This window comes from Charadrius vociferus, unplaced genomic scaffold (genome assembly GCF_000708025.1).
Source record: "Charadrius vociferus isolate BGI_N301 unplaced genomic scaffold, ASM70802v2 scaffold262, whole genome shotgun sequence".
Lineage (NCBI taxonomy): Eukaryota > Metazoa > Chordata > Aves > Charadriiformes > Charadriidae > Charadrius > Charadrius vociferus.
In genome coordinates, this window is record NW_009647218.1 from 1,536,792 (window position 1) to 1,558,842 (window position 22,051).

Sequence of the window (22,051 nt, forward strand, 5' to 3'; positions counted from 1 at the left end):
AGTCATCCTGCTCCCGCACCGTAACTCCTTGAGGGCCGGGCTACCCCCCCCGCCCCCCCTTCCTCCCCGCCGCTGCCCGCTCACCTGGTCCCGTGGGACCGGGGTCGGGGTCGGGGTCGGAACCGTCCGGTCCCGCTGCCGGCAGCCGCTGAGCCTGCTAGCTCCAGCCGCACAGAAAGTCTTGGAAATCATACATATATACCTACCTATCTACATACGTGCTTTGTGTGTTTTATATGCTTTCACCTGTTTTAATATTTTAGTGTGTTTTAATGTTTTATGAATATTGTATTGTGTATATTTGCCTATATATTTTAGCTATTTTCATTATTTATATATTTATCTATATATTTTATTTTCATTATTTATTTATTGCTATATTTTAGCTATTTTTATTATTCATATGCATGAAACTAAGCGCGCACATTTAGTTTTAGTCTGAAGTTGCCTCTCTCCCTGCGAACTGCGTCCGGGTAGGATGAAATGCATCCTGTTCAATATGCTTTTAATGCACAGGGACTGGGGCGAAGCCAGCTCCTACGGCTCCCACAGGAGGGTGGCTGCAGGAAATGCCACGCAGTTCCCTGTTATCTGCCACCTTATCTCTTTTCTGCCTACCTTGGGAAGCGTGGTGGGAATTTTCACCATTCACAGAGGGACTCTTCATCCAGGGCACGTGTGCCCATTTGGCTCAAGCATGTAGAGCGTGGACTGAGTCAAACTGTGCAAGGCATGCTGACATTGAACTTTTGGAATGTCTTGAACTGATTTTGGCCAAAATTACTACTTTTTTTTGTTTGCTTGTTTTAATTAAATCGGTGCTGTTTTCTCATGTAAGGAAGACTGGAGAAAGACCTGATTCTGCTTCGGGAGGTGCTAACGGGAGGGCACAGAGTGGGGAGAACAGAACGTGGGGAATAAGAGAGATGATAAAGAGAGGATACAGTGACTGAACTTGGGTGTCCTCATTTGGACTTCCTTTAAAAAAAAACCCAGATACTGATAATGAGTTTTCTAAGAACAGCCTGGATAGCCTCAGGAAAGAAGCAGGGTACTAGTGGTTTTTTTTTTTTTTAATTTATTGTCCCATTCTGCCAGTAGCGGAAAGGCAGTGGCAGTAATTTTGCCCAGTGGAGAGAGATTAATGCTGAAACACAAGTGTGAGAGAGCGATTTTCAACAGCAGCAATCGGTCTCTGCCCAGTTCCCCGTGCACGGTGGAGGGGAGCTGTAGCAGTGGTCTTCCATAACGTTAGGTCTCCCTGACAAGGTCTGTGGTGTTAGGCATAAGAATAAAACGTACCAATGACGGTGTGTTTCATCAGTATCAAATCAAAAGATCCTGTTGCAAGGTGCCAGAGGATTAAAACAGCCAGACCAGATGAGCTCAATGCTCCGGACAAGCCTGGTATTTGCCTTTTGATAACCATCAGGGGCAGGTACAGCAGGGACGGGAGCTCCTGATAGCACATGGACGTACACGTCTCCGAGTCTCGGAGAGGGATTTCCTTCTACTGCCAAGCAGCTCACAGGCTGTTCACTGCAGACAGCCAAACTTTTCCTTTTCCTAACCCAAGTGAAAATACTGACTATTCCTAAAATTGCCAGAGCTTGGTAGAAGACTACATGTCCTTAATAATGTCTTCTCAGCAGGCATTTTGTAAGTCTTGTTTGTAGCTCTGTAATTTTTAATTTTGTAACCTTATTTTATGAGTTGTTCTTTTCTCCTTGTGTCATGAAAATGTCTGTTCCTTAGCAATTTCCAGAGAACCTTTTTGTGCTGATCACTGTTATATAGGGATCAGTCTTGCTGATGGGTGTAGTTACATCTTCAGAGTGAAATGAAAGCAAATTTCAACTGTTGTTCCTTGTCTAAAAGTCTCTAAGCCTTCAGTTATTATTGTCTCCTTTTGCATTTTGGGATTTTGTTTACTCTTTTATGTGATTGTCCATGTGACTTTTCAGAAGTACAAAGTATACTTACATGCCCCAGTGGAAGTTGCTCGTTAATGTCTTAGAAACTCAGTTTGATAATCTAGGACAAAGAATAGCATTCAAGGGAAGGAGGAACTCCAATTTACACAATAGCATTAAAATACTTCTGCTATTACTCTGGACACTTTCTTATGGAAAACCACTTTTTTAATTGGTGCTGCACATAAAAGAATTACTTTGCGCTGATCTGTCTATAAGAATGGTTAAAGTTTGGGGAGGGCTTAAAGTGGGTTAATTAATCCACACGGTACGACACTGAGTTACGCTGATTCATCAGTAGCCACATTGTTCAAAATCTTGTAAGCTCTGAACAAGCAGCACTTACTCATGAGTTAGCTACAGGTCAGGAGATTTGTCTGTTGGTACTTTAAAATGTATAAGTAGTATTACTGAGAGTCTAAGACATAATTTCAAGATACAGAGTAATTTCTTTCCTGCATAGCATCTTTGTAATACTGCAGACTACTGTTCTTGTATCCTTTTATTGCTATTTTTCTTCATTTCACTGTACAGGTTCTTTTTCCCCTGTCATTTATGCTATAAGCCAGGTGGCTGCATCATCCTGACATACAAAACTTTCCTAAGGTGGGATTTCAGAAATTCTCAGTTTTTATCCAACTTTTTCTTCTGTCTGAGCAATGAGCATTACTACTGTACATTTCTGTGGGAGCAGAGGGGCTAGTTCCGAATGTTGTAAAAAATCTCTCTCAGACTGTCCACATGTGAAAATGACTCCCCATCACAGCTGAGGGTGAGTTTATAGCCAGGGAGCCAATCCAGGATCACCCCATGTGTCACACTCTGTTTTCTAGGATCAGTATGGCGACTCTCAGACCCATTCCAGAACAAGTTTTGGTTCTTCTAGAATTGGGAACAAGCCCATACCACTTTTGCTCCTGATAACCTGGGAGATTTGCAGACAGGAGGCTGTTTTCAGGAGAGGTGGGTGACATCAGCATGGAAATGCTACTGCCACTGAAGAATTCAACAGACTGCAGAGCTGTCATGGTCAAAGCTTGTCACCCCTCTTCTGTCAGCCATCAGGCACATGTCTGCAAGAAGCCCCAACATGGGAGGTAAAACCCAATGCTACCGGCAGTAGCAGGAGACCTTGCTTGCTGAATGCTGTGAGTCAACTAAATGACTATATAAATTACATTCCTAGATGGAAAAATAAGGTCTTTTAATAAAGTAAGGGAATTACTAGGGCTGTAGTATGTTCCACTCTGATTTATTTGTGTGTTTGATTTGACTGTTCTCTCTAATAATCTCCACTATTCTATAGTAGTAATACAAACCACTAATGTTTTGTCGTCTTTTATGACTTCAGATTGTACTGTTGACAATAAGAGAAGGAATACAACTGAAAATGTGGTGTTCTTCTGTAAAAGTGTGAGTTTGTGTGTGGAAGTGTGAGTTTGTGGAAGAAAATGCCAGTTGTTGGTAGACCATTCAAGTGGGATCCTGACAATGACTAAACAGATAACTTCCAAATGTATTGAGTGAGGTGGAAAGCTGATGTCCAGTTCCCGTAATGTATTTTCCATTGAATCCCTCAAAGCTCGGAATGAGGGATCTTGAGTTCCTACAGATCTTGTAAAAAGTGGAGATGAGTTCTTTGTAGTCCAGCAAAATGTTAACACTTCACCCATTCTAGAGCTCATTTATTTCAAGGATCTTGATATTGAGCATGCACTGACATTAAAGGGTCTGTTAATGTTTATGTGCCTTTCCTCTACATTTTCCAGAGTTTTCATGGTACAAAGCATTAGTAGTATCATCTTCAACAGTCTCCATCAAATATCCCAAGCTTCAAAAACTGGATTATATTTTTTTTTCCCCATACATTTTCAAATAAATGGTCACCAGTGGCTCCGCTAAGAGCTTGCATGTGTGAGCATTAAACCAAGCTGCCCTGTGCTGCATTTGAAGTGAACAGGTTGAACAGGTCATTAATATCCTGTGTTTGTGTTTCTCGTAAGCAAATGTTGCTTTGAGAAGCTGCACGTCACCGAAGAGCGCTGGTGCGCTTGGCTAACGGCCCTTTGCTTTTGCAGCTTTGCAAGTTCTTTGGTTCTCTGTTGGTTGTTTGCCAGGGAACGGCAGAGTTGTTTGGGGATTTTTTTTTGGTGAAAAACTCTGTGGATTGCTCATTTTTCTTCCCTAAAGGCAGGCTTGCATCATTTTTAAACAAAACTAGGATGTGTAGTAATAGACTTAATTTGTTTTACAGGAGTGTATCATATGCAAATACCATGAATTTCCATGCCTTAAGCTAAATCAGAGGTTTAGAGGAAAAATTCGTAGTTAGCTTTAAATTCTGTCCTCATTTTCAGCTTTGTGTGTTTAATCTCGAGAAGAGAAATAATGCCACGGTCTTCTCTAGTCAACTTTGAGGCTGGCAGGTATGCAGTCCTAGGTGAAAGAGATCCTGGAGATAACTGTTCTTGGGGAATATCTGAATGCCACAGGTCACTTTAAATAGACACATCTCCTTCAAATCAAAACAACCGCAGGCATTTTAACTCCGGAAAGGGAATATTGTAACACTCGCCAGTGAACCTAGATGTGTACGAGCGGCACTTTGCTGCTGTGGCTGCGCTGATAAATGTCATCAGGAAGCGATTCCACAAACTTTTCTCATGGAAGGAAGGTAGCTCTTGCTTTGTGTCCATCACGGCGCCAGTGTGCCTGGTGTGGTGGGTGACGCCTGGGCTGCATGAGGCACCAAAGTAGAGAACTGGCTATGTTAGAAGTACCCCGGCGGTGTTTTGTCTTTCCCAAGCATGATACCTGCACGCTGTTATCTGGTTTGTTTGTGATCATCGCCCACTGTGGCCACACAGTGTTTTGACAAGGATCCCATTTTATGAGTATTGTGTTTTAAATTATTGTTGGGCTGTGGGTCTATATAAAATCTCTGTTCCCTTTTAAAAATAAATTGACTGTGTATTCCGCTTGTTTTTAAGGAACTTCTTGGTTCCCTTTGAGCTCTCTTCTAAGCGTGACAGATGAAAATTCGAAGAAGTTTTATGACAAAGGAGAGGAGGGAGATTTTTCAGTCACCGGGGAAGATGACGAAGCTGAAAAGAGAACACAGTGAGGAGCCTGAGTGTATGGGAGGTCCTGAATGGTATAAATATTTGTTATCTTTATTGTTTGCTATTTTTAACACAGACGTAGATTGTGTTTTACAAAGCATTCTAAAGGCAAGTTCTTTCTCTGAGGAGCTTGCTCAATGCCAAAGTAAACTGAAGAGGTGTCAATGTTTATCGGTAAAGTAATCATACTCGTGAATTCATACCAAGTCTGGTTCAGTTCAGTAACCAAAGGATCTATTTCACTCTTATGTAAAAGGTCAATGTGTTGCTCAATGAGACACCTGTAGATCAAAATGTGTTTACCATCATTCATGCCTAATTTTTTGGTGCCTATAGTCTCTTCTTCAGACTATTGTCTCGTTCAATTTGACATTTAGCCATGCATCCTCGTTCTGCTTTTCCTGGTGATTGCCTTTCTGTGATGTTGTAAATTACTTACGCATAACCCAAGTCACTTAACTATATTTTTGTACTTTTTCCTGGATAGCAGCAGTTTCTTTCTGAACTGAGAACAGAAGTTGGGTGGTATCAGCGGTTATTTTTGCCACTGTATGCAAAATGATGCAAGAGATAGTATTTCTCATGCTTTGGAGAGCTTTATTTCTACATCAGAACTTAGAATAGGGAAATATAACTGAATGTGGGTAGATGTAGTTTATATCCCATTTGAGTATAATGAGACATGTAGACTGTCCAGCTGGAGGGATATCTTTTACATATGCGATAATGTAGTAGTACGGCTTAACAGGCCACTGAAAAAAGTACTGTAACTCCGTCTCCAGAATCAGATGCAAGACTTCAGTACCTTCCTTTCAGGAGATAACATTTCATTAGCAGTTTATATGTTGGAATTTTTTTCTTAGGAGATGCGTAACTAGAAAACCAAAATGCACTACACGCCTGCAATAACTGTTGTGCGGTTTCATGAAGCTTTTGTAGCTCAATGATCCTGTGGTGACACGGTGGAGCCGCTGTGGATTTTGCCACTTTGGTCATACATTTGGCCTTACAATCTTGTTGAGAAACCTGAATATCACTACTCAGAAAGTGTCTCACACATTGGCTTTTGGGGGTCTTTCCTCCTTTCTGGGTGAGTTCTAGTAAACTCCTTTATTGTTCTAAACTGAATTTGTGAAAGGGAACCTACTTACTGTAGTGAGAGCCCTTTCTAATTACATGCCAGCACACTATAATAGGATTAATAGGTTGTGCGGGATCTGTAATCTTCACTATTCCTGCACTGCTGTTATTGAAGCAAAAGTATCCTGGGGGCCAGGCTGGCTATAAGGTCTTTGATCCCATCACCAGGGGATTCAAGTGGTCTAGGTCCAACTAGGTTTTTCCTTCAGATGGCCAATTAGATGGTCTGGTGCTTTTTGTTTAGATTGCTCAACCAGGATGTGGGAGATGTTGAATCATATCCCTTCCCTATCTAAAGGGATTATGAACCCAGATTTGCTACTTTACAGGAAAGTCCCCCAGCTCCTAAGAATAATCTTGGTCAAGATGGTTTCCAATACTTCCTCTTAAAGGGAACCGTTTTTTGTCAGAAAGAGAAAGTCAGGAGTCCATGTGCCACCTCAGTGGCCTGACCTGGATTCCAGGCGATGCTTGGTCAAGTGCGTAGTACAAGAAATTTGGCTCTTGGGCAGAAATAGAAAGTGGTTTCCAGGGAGTGCTCTGACCTCAGAGCTGTTGGGTAAGCCCGGGCAGGGGTGAGGGCCTCGCTTCCTCCATGGGCTGCCTTTTGGGAGGAGGAGCTGGTCTGTATGGTGAAACCCAGGAGGGTTGGGTGCCACATCCTCCCCGGCAAAGGGTCCTGGCTGCCCAGGAGAGACGCTTGCTTTCCGAGGGGGGAAAAACTCCTCTCCCTGGAGTTTCTTACGGGCTGATGCAAGACCTCCTCATGCAACAAAGCGGCTCTCGCTTGCCCCTTCCTTGGCGGGGGCTCTCCCTGTGCCTGGCAGGGGAACACCATGGCTCTGCCTGCCCCAGTCAGGCGCTGCTCACTGTAAAGTCCCCTGGTATCGCTCGTCCCAAATGCAGAATGTACTCCGTTTCCTCCGCTGATGCTAGAAATACATGTGAAACCAAAAGTTAAAATTAAAAAACGGAAGCCCCCGACTCTTCCCTACGCCTGAAGCGACATGCGACAATGGCAATTCTGGCATGGAGAGGGAACATGTTGGGTATCTCCCGTTGTACTTTAGCTCTGTAGCATCAAGCATCACTCCCTGCTGGTCTTACTTTGATCTTCTACATTGTCATTTTTAAATGCTCAAATCTTGGGATTTCTATCGTCTACATTTTTTCTGATACTGCTTGTCTGGACTTGTCAGGATGAAGTGCCTAGACTTTCAAAACAGTCTACGTGAAAGCAGCAAAGTGGATTCTCTTTATTCCCTGTGAGTACAGTAGCCATTGGCAAACACGGACAGAGAGCAAAGACTTTGGTCGGAATTACAGGCACCTTTAAGAAAGGATAAATTAAACTTTTGTGTTTCATTTCACAGTGTTTTAATTATGTGTATGTAATAGACTATGTAAAATTTCTGGTGTGAAGTTGCAGATTTTATACATTTTGTAAAATTACTACTTTCTAAAATTTATTTTCTACTTTTTTTTTTTAAGGACTTTTAAAAAGTCATATAAAAGGCATTCCTTGGAGACTGCTATGAAGTGATCAGCTACGAGCTATGTCTCCCATTTAGCCTGGGTGCCACATGCCTATTGTGTGAAATCTGCTGCTTTCTGCCTGACGTTTTGCATGTGGTTCCACAACTGTCATGAGCTGATATCAGTGTGGGAACGATGCTACCAAAAAGAGGGTCACTGCCAGTCTGTAGTCTGACTTCTGCCACGAGTCGCTTTTTCTCACCACCTCCCATGTGTGTCAGTGCTGGCATTCGAGCAGCTGTGTCAGACTGGGGAGAGGATCTAGTTTAAGACTAAGCCACCAAAGGAATTTAGTGAAAAATAGTTTTCGTCGGGACCCATTCTGTGATCTGAGTCACTGTGTGTCTGCCCGCACGCTTGTGTCAGTATGATGGAGCCAGCTGCAATGCAACTCCTAGGACTCTACCAATAACAAATAATAAAAACCACCATGGCTTTGCGTTGAACATGAAAAAGGTTTTACCTCATCTCAAAGTAACAGTCACCTCTCACATCTCCAAAGCAGCACATACTCTTGAAACCAGATTAAAAAAAGAAAGAAAGAAAAAGTTTTAAGACATTGACGTGTTCATCGCTTTTTATTAACAGACAAAGGTAGTAGCTAAATTCAATTTGAATTCATGAGAACTTTTGTCTCCCCACCTGCTTTCAGTTCCAGATCATGTTTTGGACGTATTTGCTATTCCCTGAATGGTCTTTTTGGGCAGCCTTACTCCCTTTTGCCCACAGAATGCCGTTGCACATGTTTTATGCCGTTGTAACTCCACTGATTTTTGGCAGGACTCCTCTTGCCTGATGAAACAGCAAAGACAGTCAGGCTGAAGAGTTTAGCAGCCACGGACCACTGTCAGGGCACGCTTTGCCATCTGAATAGGTAAGTCCACAGCTGACGTTTTTTTCTACTAAGCAACGTGATGGGGTTGCAAGACCCTTTAGACTGCAAATTTCATGAGCTCCTAACCTCTGAAAAGCAGGGCTTTTGAGAGCAGCGTTGGTGTGTGGACAGATGGTGTAGCCAGAGCTCTTGGGCCTACCGAGAACCTCTGCAGAATAAAAAGCCTGCAAACAGTCAGCAAAACAAAGCTGACATTTTCTGGCTTCTGACGATGATACGAAATGTGCGGGAGGCTCCTTTAACATCTCTAGAATTCCATTACTTTTTGTTTCATGTTTCATAGTTTCCTTACTCTGTCAATAACGAGCAAATTTTTGTATATTGTTTCAGAGAACCGGTCACAGGGGTAACAAAAATAACTGCTCCTCAAAAGGGAAAGATCAGTGTCAGACAAAGGGAAAGCTCTTTTAAAACTTCCTCAGTGGTATGGTAAAATTACTGTAAGAGGGTGAACTCAATGGCAACATTTCTATTTAATTCATTATGATCCTGGCACTGTGTTGTACGTAAAAGGAAAGACTGACAAATGGATAAAGTGGGAAATGGCTTCTACCATCCCTCCTACTCTCTGTTCACTCTTCTGAGCCTCGGCTCCTTCCCGTCACACTTTGAGAAAACTCTTCTAAATGTAGTGCCACCAGAACAAAGGCTAGCACAGTAAGAAATATATGTAGTTTTTTTGAGCTGCCACAAGGAGGAAAACAAGTCAGATCATATCAGAAAAGGAGGAACTGCTGGTCCCAAACATTAGATGACATCTGCTTGAAATCCTTTGCTTGCCATTGACGCAGGACACTTCTTTGCCAGGGTACAGTCACTCTGTTCTGCCACTTCTTCCTTTGAGTTAGCCGCTTACGCACTAGTAATCTGGACATAGCCTGGAGTAACAAGAAGACTGTAATGATTAAATGTCACAAAGTACACTATGGGACCGTGGCATTTCATAATTCCAAAATGCGGTCCCAGGTTTTCTGGAGTGACAAGCTTTTTGTTTTGAAATCATTTTTCTGTGGCCACTTGCCAGAAGCGATACCTCTTTTCAAAGATTTTGAGATAGATTGTTTTCTTTTTAATTTGAAAAAAATGTTGAAACACTTTTAATTGGTTCAATAAGGGCTTTTTCCTGAATAGCTCCTCCTGACATCTGTAGGAATCTGTAACTCCACAGTGCAATGTCCCTTGATACTCGTGAATTTTGCTATTAATTCCCTACTTATACGTATACTTTTTGTATTCTCAGAACCCCCCTGCACTTCGCTTCTCTTTCACCAGAATGTCTTCCCCCAATTCAGCCCAGGATGTTCCTTTGTGCGTATGTGTTAGGTTCCCTTTCAGTGTTAATACAGCATCATACTATAAAGTATAGACAATTTCAGGTAGCCCTAATCTTCAACTGGACTGAAAAAAACATGGGATGCCATTTCGTTGGTTAGCATCAGAGAATATTTTTTTGCCTGGTAAAGCACTGGTAAAACCCAGTGGAGCAGCTTGTGCAAGTAATTATTCTACTTCTGCTCCTTCCTATTTTATTTTTCTCTTTTGCCTCTTGCTTCAGGACTTCTAACCTGCCATTCTCAAGCAAGAGGTTATCAGGAGGAGAAAGGTCACATGAAAAGCATCCTTATGTTACACCATCACAAGCCAAGGCTGCACTGCAGCCTTGCAAAAGAAATATCAGTGACAGTTTTGCATCGTCTTCATTTTCTTCCCTTTAGTAATCTGGAATGGTTTTAGTAAATCAGAAGTTATTTACATGAAATAGAAAATATTCCTTTTCAGCTGGGAATACTCTAAAAAATCAGGATTGGCTCCTGGTGTCTTCAAATTGCAGGACAGCTGTGATAGCTGCTCAGCTTTCTCATCTTGACCCAAAAGTGAATTAGAAATGAGAGTATAGAATGTTGGGCTTGGGTTGTTTTTTTTTTTTTGTGCTAAAATTGGGCGCATTTGAACAGGTGGCTATTTAGAAACTTACTGTATATTAGGTGCCACGTAACTAATCGTTACAGGGGACCACGGGCTCATGATATCCCGTGCTCGGGAGGTTGGTAGCAATGCTGCGAGGATGATGAGGATGATGTTACACACCAAAAGTAAATGCCCCGGGGCCAGGGACTGCCGGCATCGGGGTCTGCCTGCGTCATGCCAAAGGGCCTGGTTGGCACCCAGGGCTGCCTCAAAGCAGATAATTAAGAAGCCACAGTGAGAGGCTTTCTGAACCACAGCTCCCATCATCTTGAATGTCATCCTCAGTGATGTAGCTGTACACTTCCTGATGCAGAAAAGGAGCATAATCTCTTCAGCTATACTATCCGTACTTGTATGATAGACAGTATTTATAGTATAGTATAGTATGGTATAGTACTGTATAGCATATCACAGTATAGTATAGTATATTCACCTGGACAGCTATTCTGACAGTGAGAGGAGCGAGGGGGAGCTGGAGCTGGTCCCCCATCCAGGGCCATTCCCACCCCTCGGGTTCAAGCTCCCTTGAGCTGATTCACAGCAAAGCTGCCCAAAACTCAAGACGGTGTTTTACAGACCCAGAGCGAGGAGAAATTGGCTCTTCTGCCTGCTGGGGAACAGACAGCAACTGTGATTACGCTCCACTTTGTAGTGGAAGAAACTCTGGTAGAGGGATGGTCTCTAATGAAAATTTCAGTCTTGGCTCTGCAAGGAACCATGCGACAGCCTCAGGCGCTTCACGTGGTCAGGGAATTGTTCTTAAAAGTTAACCAAAGGGTCACATTGTGAATGATAAGTTGAGATATTTAAGTGTCTCTGGTCACATTTTCCTTTGTCCAGCTCCTTTTGCAGGGTTGTCTTAGACATGGAAGATCTGCAAACGCTGCTGGTGACGCTATGCCCGCACAGCAGTGAAACAGGTGAGGATGTCCGCAGGACATCTGTAGGCTCTGCTACAGCAAAGCTATTTTTAAGGTATTGTTGTCTGAAGCCTTTAGCTTCAGCACACATTTCTCAGCACACACGGAGCTGGCAGATGCAGATAGTTGCCTTTCTCTCTGGCAGACCTTTATGCAACATGGTAGAAATATGTTAAATGTTTCCTGAAAATAAATGAAAGCTTTACCGACTGAGCAAGGGAGCACCAGGAAAAAAAAGACGTGATATCCTGTCATAAAACATCGTGCGTAAGCATAGTCAATAGTCAGTTTTACATAAATAATGTAGTCTTATCCTATTACAAATAACCATTCACATTTGCATGGTTTGCGTCATTTCTCTCTGCTGAATTCTAACTTTCCAGTGTTCTGCATTTTATACATTACATTTAGTTTACAGTACTGATAAATCTAATTTTTGACAATTCATACCAGGTAGGTACCATTTTTCCTAACTAAATCACGGTGCCGACAAAATTTAGCATTTAAACTTAGTGTTCTTACCATGGAGCTGCAAAAGGTTGGGGTTGTTGTTGGCAGTTTTTTCTTGTGTCATGTTTTGGGGTTTTTTTAATGATGGTTTTGTAAGGGACTGAGCAGATGAAAAAGTTAGGTCTGGTTTAAATTGCTAGGATGAAATTTCAGAATTTCCACTCAACGTGTGGTAGGATGTTTATAGTATGTTTTGAGCAGAAGACCAGAGATTTCATTCACAACTGTAGTTGAATTTAGAAAGTGAAACTGTTTAAATGTGGAATATCACATTAAAAATTGTTTTAAAATCTATTTCTACTTGTAGATTTCTTAAAGATTACAGGACAAAGGATGTTCTTGTCCAGGCACCTCATGTATCAAGGGATTTTTGCCACTTCAAGAAGTGTTCAAGAAGAGTTCAAGAAGATTGGGAGGAGGCCAAAAAAATCCATCATGTTAATATTCCCCATATTGCAAAACTATTTCAGCTATGGGGGCTATAATAGCAGTGCTGGTAACTGTTTTGCTGGGAATGATGATTGAAAAGGATAACTCAACTGGGATAAACAGACATGTCTCAACAAAGACAGAGATTAGAAGGGAACTGAAATCTCACCTATTGGTATCTAACTCCTCATCCATGATTTCACCTCTTCTCCTCACTGTTTTTCCAGCTAGTAACTCCAGAAATGAAACTGCAGAGCTATGGCAGCATTTTGGATCCCCGTGACCCAACAGATAAGCTCTGACAACAGAGATATAGTTGAAGAAATTACTGCCTCCGCAACTATGAAGATACTGCCAGCTATTGCTCACTTTGTCTCTCTTTGCACACTTCTGGGATGACCATAAGTCATTTTGGATCTCAAGTGTGTCATCATTTTTCTACCCCTTCTACTGTTCAAGATACAGCGTGTTCTGCGTTTTCCCAGAAAACTCCTGAGTTACTGTGGGGCAAAGCGTGCCTGTGAATTTTGGAGGGACTGGTACATGGAAGCACAGCCCTGGTAGCTAGTATTCTTAGTTTCAAACCTCTCAGATGAGGAAAATAACATGCGTATGCAGAAAAGCAAACCTGGGCCCTTTAGTTAAGAAGGCGGGGAGAGGAGGTGACCCAGGCAGTCTTATATGGTGAGCCGCAATAGTATGCAAAGCTCTAAAGAAAATTTTGAATGAAAGGACAAATAGGGGTGAACAAGATAAAAGGAAACGTGATTTTACAACCTTGGATTGTGTCAGCCCAATAGGCTCTTTGAGGAGCTATATCCTACACAAAGGAAACATACGTTTCCTTCCTGGGAACTTCAGTTAAGCCTTTTCATGGAGTCTTGTGGGCTGCAGTGATGAGGGAGCTGTGAGAAAACAGGGATTAGGTGTGCACAGAGCTGGCTAAAAGGGAGAGACCACTGCTGAGTGTTAATAAGTGTATGGAGAGGGAGGAATTCCTGAGCTGGGTGATGCGATGGCAGCGAATGCGCTGGATGAAAATAGCTTGGAAGGGAAGGACTCTGGTGTATACAGTGGACGTGCTGCTAATGTGGTCTCAGGGTGGTCTGGTGTGGTATATCCAGCAGAAGAGAGGGAAGCTTACTGCCCTGATACAAAGATGTTTGTGAGATTACATTTAAGTGTTGCTCATGTTTCTGACAGCCTGTGTTAAACAAAGATGGACTGAGACTGAAGGGTGTCCGGAGTGGTCAGAGGGATGGAGAGCTTTGTGCTGGAAAGGAGCTGGGAAGTGGATGCTGTGTTTAGTCTAGCACATCAAAGCCTCAGGGGGGATCAAGACTGCTTCCTATCAGTGGTGTAAGTGCCAGAGAGGACACCAATGAACACATGAGACTAACCTAGATGTGAACATAAATGTGTGTTTTAAGTGAGAAAGTGTTTCCTGACCATGGAAAAAAATTCCCAACCAGAAAAAAGGTTCATAGTGGGATTGGTCAAGCACTGGCACAGGTGCCCAGCAAGGGACCAAGTGACTAAGGCTCAGCTTGCCCTGAGCTATATATCGAAAATATAAGTACAAACCTCTATTGAGTCATGATGCAATTCTCCTGGTATGGCCAATGGGATGCACCCTAAAAAGCTGCAAGTCTTGGCGTCTTCGTACGTGTGAGGTGCAAGACAGCTATAGGTGCAAGACATATGTAATTCTGCATCCTCTCCCTGCAGCTTTGCTCCGATTTTGCATGTGCAGCACTGCTTCAGCCTCACAGCGAGAGCCAGGGCACAGCTTTCTGTGTCCTGATGCCCTGCAGTCTGCTGCCTCTCAGGTGACCGTCTCCATCACATGGGTGGCTCAGCATGACCCATGTCTCTTGCAGCACACACAGCGGTATCGCTGACTCTCAGCCCACGTCGTGAGCTCTAAATGCATAATGTGTGTGTGTGTGCGGCCGTGTATGGGGGGGCTGCTTGCTGAGGTGGCAGGTGCACTGCTCTCCCAGCACGGCTATGGGCAGGGACACAGGTCTGAGCATTGAAACAGAAACCTCCCCAGGAAAAAAAATCTTCGAATGGTTTGGAAATGGCCTGCGTTCCTAGCCCAGAGGCAGACAACGGCGCGTGGGCTGGCATCTCTCCAGCGGCTTAAAAACCCAGGGCGGTTACGCATATGCTGAAGGAAGACACGTCATTCTGGGGAAGGCGTTAGGCACTTTCGGTTGGGCTGCCTGACACCCGAGGACACTGCAATAGAGAAGTATGCTAGCTTGGCAGTTGGACACTGCTGGAGCGGCCAAGCGAAAAGCGAAATGTGTCCGTACTTGTACAGAAGAGCAATTCTCAAATGCTTTCTTCCACTTCTCTCGCACATGTCTTTCCTTTTTCCACTGTGGTCAACAGAGAGTAGCTGCCTCATAAGCAATAACCTCAATCAGCTGCAGATGTTCACGTCTGATAATGTCTTTACGTTGCACACGTTTCCTGTCAGGACATGTTTTCTTTTCCACCACAGTTACAGTTAGTGGAATTGATACTCTAAGTGGCTAAAAATTTGCTTTGCATCCTCTTCTGAACCATCTGGTTTTTGAGGATCACCACTTGAATACGTCCTTGCTACTACCCCTTCATTAGCTCCTTTCAGCTTTAGGAGCAATCAGTTGCAAGTGGTCTCTGGACCTATCTATCTCCTGCAGTGTGGTCTCTGCGTCTATCTCCTGCTTTGGATCCCAAAGACCTTCCCATATTTGATGTACCTTTCCAGGTGGACTGGCTGTCCTTCTCCATCCCCGAGCCCTCTGACTGTGGCTTGTCTGTCTTAGCGGAGGATATCTTAAAGACGGTGCTGCTGCAGCACATCCAAAAACCAGTGAAAGGAAAGCTGTACTAGCTCCAGGATGCCAAGGACTCCTCTGTAGGGGTTTGAATCCAGTACTGGGCCTGACTACCACTGCCTTGCAAAGACCAGTGCCACGTCAGGAGGTAAGGGTCATGGCTGGTGCACAGTCCTCTATGGAGAGGAAGAGAGAGGAAGGTGTTTGGTCTGAACTTGGTGTGCGTGGAGGCAGCGAAGAGGAGGATGTGCCTGGGGATCAGGTTGTAAGTGAGCAAACAGGGATGGGGAAGTTTTATCCAAGCACTGTATGAAGAGTCAGCCATTGGAAGCGTCACCAACCTCATGTGGGCTATATGGTGGACGGATCTCAGGGACACCAGAGACATCTAACAAGCAGGGATGATTACTGCAGATAGCAGTTTTGTTCCTGACATGCATTCATTGTTGGGAGCGGCCAACATTGCTTCAGGAAGAGAGATTTGCCAGATGTTCAGGATGGTGCTGTCAACACGCAAGTACTTTGGTAAGAATATTGCAGTGGTGGCTGGTACACATGGCCCTGTTTTCCCCAGGAAACTAATTAATTTCTAGATGTACTTGCAGAGAACTTCAAGAACTGCTCTAGGCTGATACCAGACAATAGTTAGGCCATAGATTGAAGGACCTGATGGCTATGATTTTTGTTTTTATGTTGTTCAGTTACACCTTAAAGGAAACAGTGAAATAAATGATCACCCAAGACATGGTGCTAATGTGTGTGATCAGAGTTTAATATTGATAAGCTTTGAAACAGCTTCAGGAAGCAGCCAAGCTCCAGGCAGCTCACATAGATGGATAATCGGAATGCATCTGAACCTGATGGCTTTGACAGTGAGGGCAGGGTTTACACATGTATGGTTAGAAATTACATCAGGAAGGACTTAGGTTGACAGTAATTCCCTAAGTTGTCAGGATAGATGTGCTGAGAGATCTTGAGCTGTCAGAATGTAGTTGCCTACTGATGTGGCTGGTGTGAATACTGAGGGAAGGAGAAGCATGAATGAAATGAATCAATGCTAGGCTGTATCTCTACTACTGCCAGAATCTCCCTGGGCAGGGAAAAAGGCCTTTACATTATTCAGCCATCAAAATACACCTGGCCTCACTTCAGACTAGGGCAAATATCACTCTCCAAAATAGTTTTTGGGCATGGCTTGGGTGTTAGGACCAATCAGTGACCACTCATGGCAGTTGGGGAGCAGCCATCCTGTTTTGGAAGGTGAGATGGTTTAATAATGGGCTTAAACGCCCGAGAATGGTTTTAGTCACAGTTAATTCATTACCAAAGTGTAGCATTAGGTGTCTGGAAAAGTTTCTGGCACCTAAATTAGAGCAAGCAAATCCTAGCCAGAGTCTAAGAAATGGGAAATCCTGGGCATGAAGTTATTGAGCCAAACTTCTGCATTGAGTGATAACTTGCCTTGTTTGGTGCCTACCGTGTTGTCACCCCAAGCCAGACCTGTATTTACCACCTTGGCCATGCACTGCCACAGCCTTTCTTTGGTTTTATGACCACTTGTGCCAAATACAGCTGTGGTACTTCACAGCAGCCAAAAGGTGGAGTGTAGCAAGGATCCATAGCCTAGGCACAACTTGTGTTTGCAACCCAGCACTGGGACCTGCCCTTCTCATGCAACCTAGTAGAGACCTGGTTGCATCACCTAATGTGCCAGATGCATCCTCCATTGTGTCATCCCATGCTTGCATTGGAGAAGTCAAAGTCTTCATTAGCATTGTTGGAGAAACACCAGCGATCCATGGTAGGTGGATTCTTTTTTCTCCCTTGACCAGCTTTCAGGGGAAGGACTGTTGGTGGTGTCGGACACAGGATGGTCTCCCTGTACAAGAAGGCAGGGGACAGTTTGGGGCTTGAAACATTGGGAGCACCTGACTGCACAGAGTCTTTTCAGGAGAGTCTGGTCTGAGATGGCACATAGTGAACAAGGTCTTTACCAAATTCCCCTTGTAAAAGGGGGCCAGTCAAGGATGCGCTGCCAGGTGTGGAAATTTCAATGGGTGTTGCAGCTTCTGGGTCAGATTTTGCTGCACTGATTTCTGGATGACGGGCGTTATAACAGAAGCACCAGTCACTTCAGTGTAGTTACCAGGGTTGTAAGCATGGGCTCCAGTAAGCACAGACTCCATAGGCTCAAGGTCGGTGGGGTTTGTGCTTCAGTTAACCTCTATTCAAGACAACAATTAAATGCACACAGAAGTTAAAATGTATGCCTAAGATCCGTTGAAACTGAATCCATGCTTTAAACGTTTTCTTGATCCTGCTTACTCCAGTCGCCATTTCATTTATTACCTCATGAAATCACCCTCTCCAGACTAAGCTAAAATTACAGGCCTGTAATTTAGGGACCAGACTTTACACCTGAATGCCTAAAAATATCAAAATAGCTATTATAAACCCAAGTTATACAACTTGACTTTGCACCTCTGCTACACACAGTGAAGGAACAAAAGAAAAAAAAAAAGGGGAAGAAAAATCATTAGGAGAGATGTTTGCCCTCCAGCTGGACTATGTTCTTGTAAAAGCAATAATCTGCGTCAGTGATCTAAACAGAGCAATCAGCAAAGGAAATTAAAACTGTCATTCTTTGACATAGAATACTGCTTGATAAGAATGCAGAACAGCTGTAAGCTAAATGAGCCACCTAATACTTAATTTTTCACATTTTCCTTCTTACAGACTTCAGAATAGTGTTACTAGCCTATGGCTCTTGTCTGGTAATTAAATAGTTAGTGCTGGTAAATTACTTCTGCCATTTAAAAACGTATTTTTCATATTTTCTTGAAAACCAACCAGGATAAACTGTAACTTGTAACTGCTTTTGCAATGTGAATTACTTTCTAAGTCTTCTGAGAAAAGAAAATGCAATTTCCAGGCCCCAGTCCTAGAAAAGCAAAAAATGAAACAAACTCACTTGCGTTTTACATGTATGTTTTTAGAGAACAAGTTTTGGTTATTGTTCTTTCCACTTCATCTAGAAATATAAGTTAATGCAGACTATAAGCAAAAACCAAAAAAACAACCAAAAAACCCCAACTCCTCCAAACAATTGAATCAAAGCCTATTCTCATTTTGGCCTCGCTGCTTGCATAGTTTTAGAAAAGAACTTGGCAAGTGAGGAAGCTAAAGTTTTCCCGTTTTAAAACTCTCTGTCTTTCTTCCATTTTTGCTATGATTTCAGGCAAGTTTACAAAAACTGTTTCCCGGGCTTGCTTAGCATTGCTAAAACACTTCCCTCCACCCCTCACACGGAAGAAAAGACCTGCTTCATGCCCTGCGTTGAATGGATCTTACCTTGACAAGCATTTTCATTGCCTTCTCCTTTGGACTCGATGATGCAAATAATGTACAGGAGCTACAGTGCCAGTCCGCTAAGGAAATGCTCTCTTTACTACTGCTCAAAAATGGAAAGAAATATGCCCTTCCCATCCCTCGGGACAAAATGGCAGTGGAAGTGCAGGCTCCTACACCAGCTGGAGTGCCAGGGGCACACAGCACTGCCGAAGCCGAAGGGGCTGCCAGGGGAGGATTCTGCCTAGAGATGAGAAGAGCAAGAGGATCCTCACCTCTTTTCTCCCCACTCCACTCAAGCCTCCTCAGCCTGGAGAAGAGAACGCTCCGGGGAGATCTTATTGCGCCCTTCCAGTACCTAAAGGGGGCCTACAGGAGAGCTGGGGAAGGACTATTTACTAGGTCATGTAGTGACAGGGCAAGGGGGAATGGCTTCAAACTGGAAGAGGGCAGGTTTAGATTAAACATTAGGAAGAAGTTTTTCACTTTGAGGGTTGTGAGGCACTGGAACAGGTTGCCCAGAGAGGTTGTTGAGGCCCCATCGCTGGAGGTGTTCAAGGCCAGGCTGGACGTGGCCTTGGGCAACCTGGTCTAGTTGGAGGTGTCCCTGCACATGGCAGGGAGGTTGGAACTCGATGATCTTCAAGGTCCTTTCCAACCTAAACCATTCTATGATTCTATGATGACAAACTCACCACCTTTCTGCTCTGTTTCCCAGCCTCTTAAAGAAGGGTACTCAATTAGCTAATGCCATTTGTCCACTTCTGCTCTGTACAGCAGGTGGTTTCACAGCATGAATCCTATCAGGTGATACAACAGCAGCATTGCCACTCTCACACACCATGCATTAAACAAGCATTCCAGAGAGCAAAAGGCTAAATATATAAAAAAATATTTGTATCTTCCTATATTTGTTTTACTGAGTTTGAGCCTCTGGGGCATATTTAGCTGTTTTTCAAGTTCCTATCTATCAACACAAGGCTTGACAATTGCCGCTGTGGCTGCTGCTGCTGATTATTATTATTGAAAGTCCAGTCCACCTTAAGGGCTCATGAGGCTCTAAAGTGAATGATACTGTAAAGAAATGGATGCCCTCAGTGTGCTTGTAGTCATTCTTCCTGAAGATAAATTGCCTTAGGAGAAAAAAATACAAGGCAGATAGATTTGCTATTGTATTCAATATAAAATATGCAGGGAACATTACTGGCACAGCAAAGTTAAACACCCTGTCAAGAACGCATAAGGACTTCAGGCCACCCTTCAACTGAGGAAACATATTTGCTGGCGTCAGGTTAGTATAACTGGGTTTTGCTTCATAAAATCTCAAATGTTTCTTCTCTCTTTCTGCCATTCACGGCACCAATACATGGTAAAGATTAATAGAGGTTATACAACTTTCAAGAACTGAAAATTGCTTCAAGGAAAGTATAATTCTGCTTCTCGGCTGCATTCAGTCATGTTGTGTGAGGGAGTCTGGGATTCTTCATTCAGTAATGTTACTAGTGTGTTTGGGAATTGTTAAATGAGTAGGGAGAGATTTTTCAAAAGCGTAAATAACAGAGATGGGGCCATATCCCATTGGTGTTGCAACTGGTCTTGAACAAATTTCTGAAACCAGGGTGCTTCCTTCGCTCTTCTCCAGGCTGCTGCCCAGGCTGATGTGGTGGCTACAGACAGAATCACAAAATGGTGGGGGTTGGAAGGGACCTTTGGGGATTGTCTAGTCCAACCCCCAGTGCCAAAGCAGGTTCACCTACAGCAGGTTGGGCAGGAACACATCCCGGCGGCTTTTGAATATCTCCAGAGAAGGAGACTCCACACCTTCCCTGGGCAGCCTGTTCCAGTGCTCTGTCACCCTCAAAGTTTTTCCTTACGTTCAGAAGGAATTTCCTGTGTTCCAGCTTGTGCCTGTTGCCTCTTGGTGGTCCTGGTAAGAGGTGGTAAGTGCCCTGGTCTCCTTAGGGCACTTTCCTTGGTGCAACCTCATAAACCTCACAGATGAGGACATGAAAGACTTGCCCAAGAGTGTGGGTGATCTGCCCTCAGGAGCAGACTAGGAGCTGACTGGGAGCCTAAACTCACCAGGGTCTGTCCTTTATACATCTGAGCATTAGGTCTTGCTGCTTTGCTGTTGTGCCCTTCAGCCTGTGTCCTTCCCCCACTGGACCACAAACTCATTCTCCGGGCACTGCTACCGTGGTTAGGGAAGACCTCAAAGGATTGACCCTCACATCAAACTGTGAAATAAATTCACAGACTAGAGCTGTTTGAGACATCTGGTATATAACTTCAGCTCCTTGTCGCCCTGTTGCAGCCCAGCAGCCTCTGAGATGGTTTGTCAGTCTTTTCTTCCAGCCTGGCAAGTTTTTCAGAGTTTATGAATAGTCACTTGCATCGGTGAGCCTGTGATGATATACTACGTACACTGGCCTTGGGTGACAAAGAGGAACTACACAGGGACGTGAATTACAAACTACCTAGCAAACAAAAGTCTGTGTAGAGGTGTTGATGGTTTTTTTTTATGTCTCCTTGGTATTTTCTTGCAGTTTGTTTTGAGGTTTTGGGGAGCAGTGTTGTACCTTTGGACCAAAGCAAAGGAATGGCAATGCAAGTGAGTAAGTAGACTGGCAAATAGTCTTTTAAGTTTTTTCTTAGACTGAATTTTGATGTGCATTTAGCCTAACAGAAGGCACTGAACAAACAGAAACACATGGTGAGATATGGATTTCAGCTGAAACAATTTCCAGATCTGGTTCATGTTTGTGCTGCTGATAGAGAAGGGGAAAAAGAGAGGGAGAAGAAGGTGAACAGGGATGGGAATAGGCAATGTGGGACTGGAGGGATTATTGATGTCTTTTTGTTTTTACATAGACGTGGTAAGCTATAGTCTCTGTTTCAGTTAGCACTGAAGAGAGGGCTACTTTTCAGAGAGGACTCCTAAGAGGAGAAGGTACAGGCAGCTTTGAGCTCGCATGCACAGCTGTTGCCAGGAGGGACACCAGTGAAGTCATGGTGGTCCTTGAATGACCTCTGGCAGCCTGGCTCGGAGACTGTGCTGCTCAGGCAGGACAGAAACTCAGGGCTTGAGCCAGGAGCCTGACCTAGCTACATCTGCGAGTATGCAGTCATGCTCAATGATTGCAAAGTTGAATTTAACTCCTGTAATTTCAGCTGTAAGGGCTGGTGACGCTTACTGCAGCCGGTTTCTTGGCTCATCCTCTGGCAGTGGCCCAACACCAACAGTGTATTCTAACACGTCGCCAGGGTTTGTCAGCAGAAATTTAGGGAAAAAAACCCACCAGCATTGCTCATTTTAATTTTTCAGAAGATGTCAGAGTGCTGAGCAATGAGGCTTAAAAAGGAAGAAGAGCAACAAGGA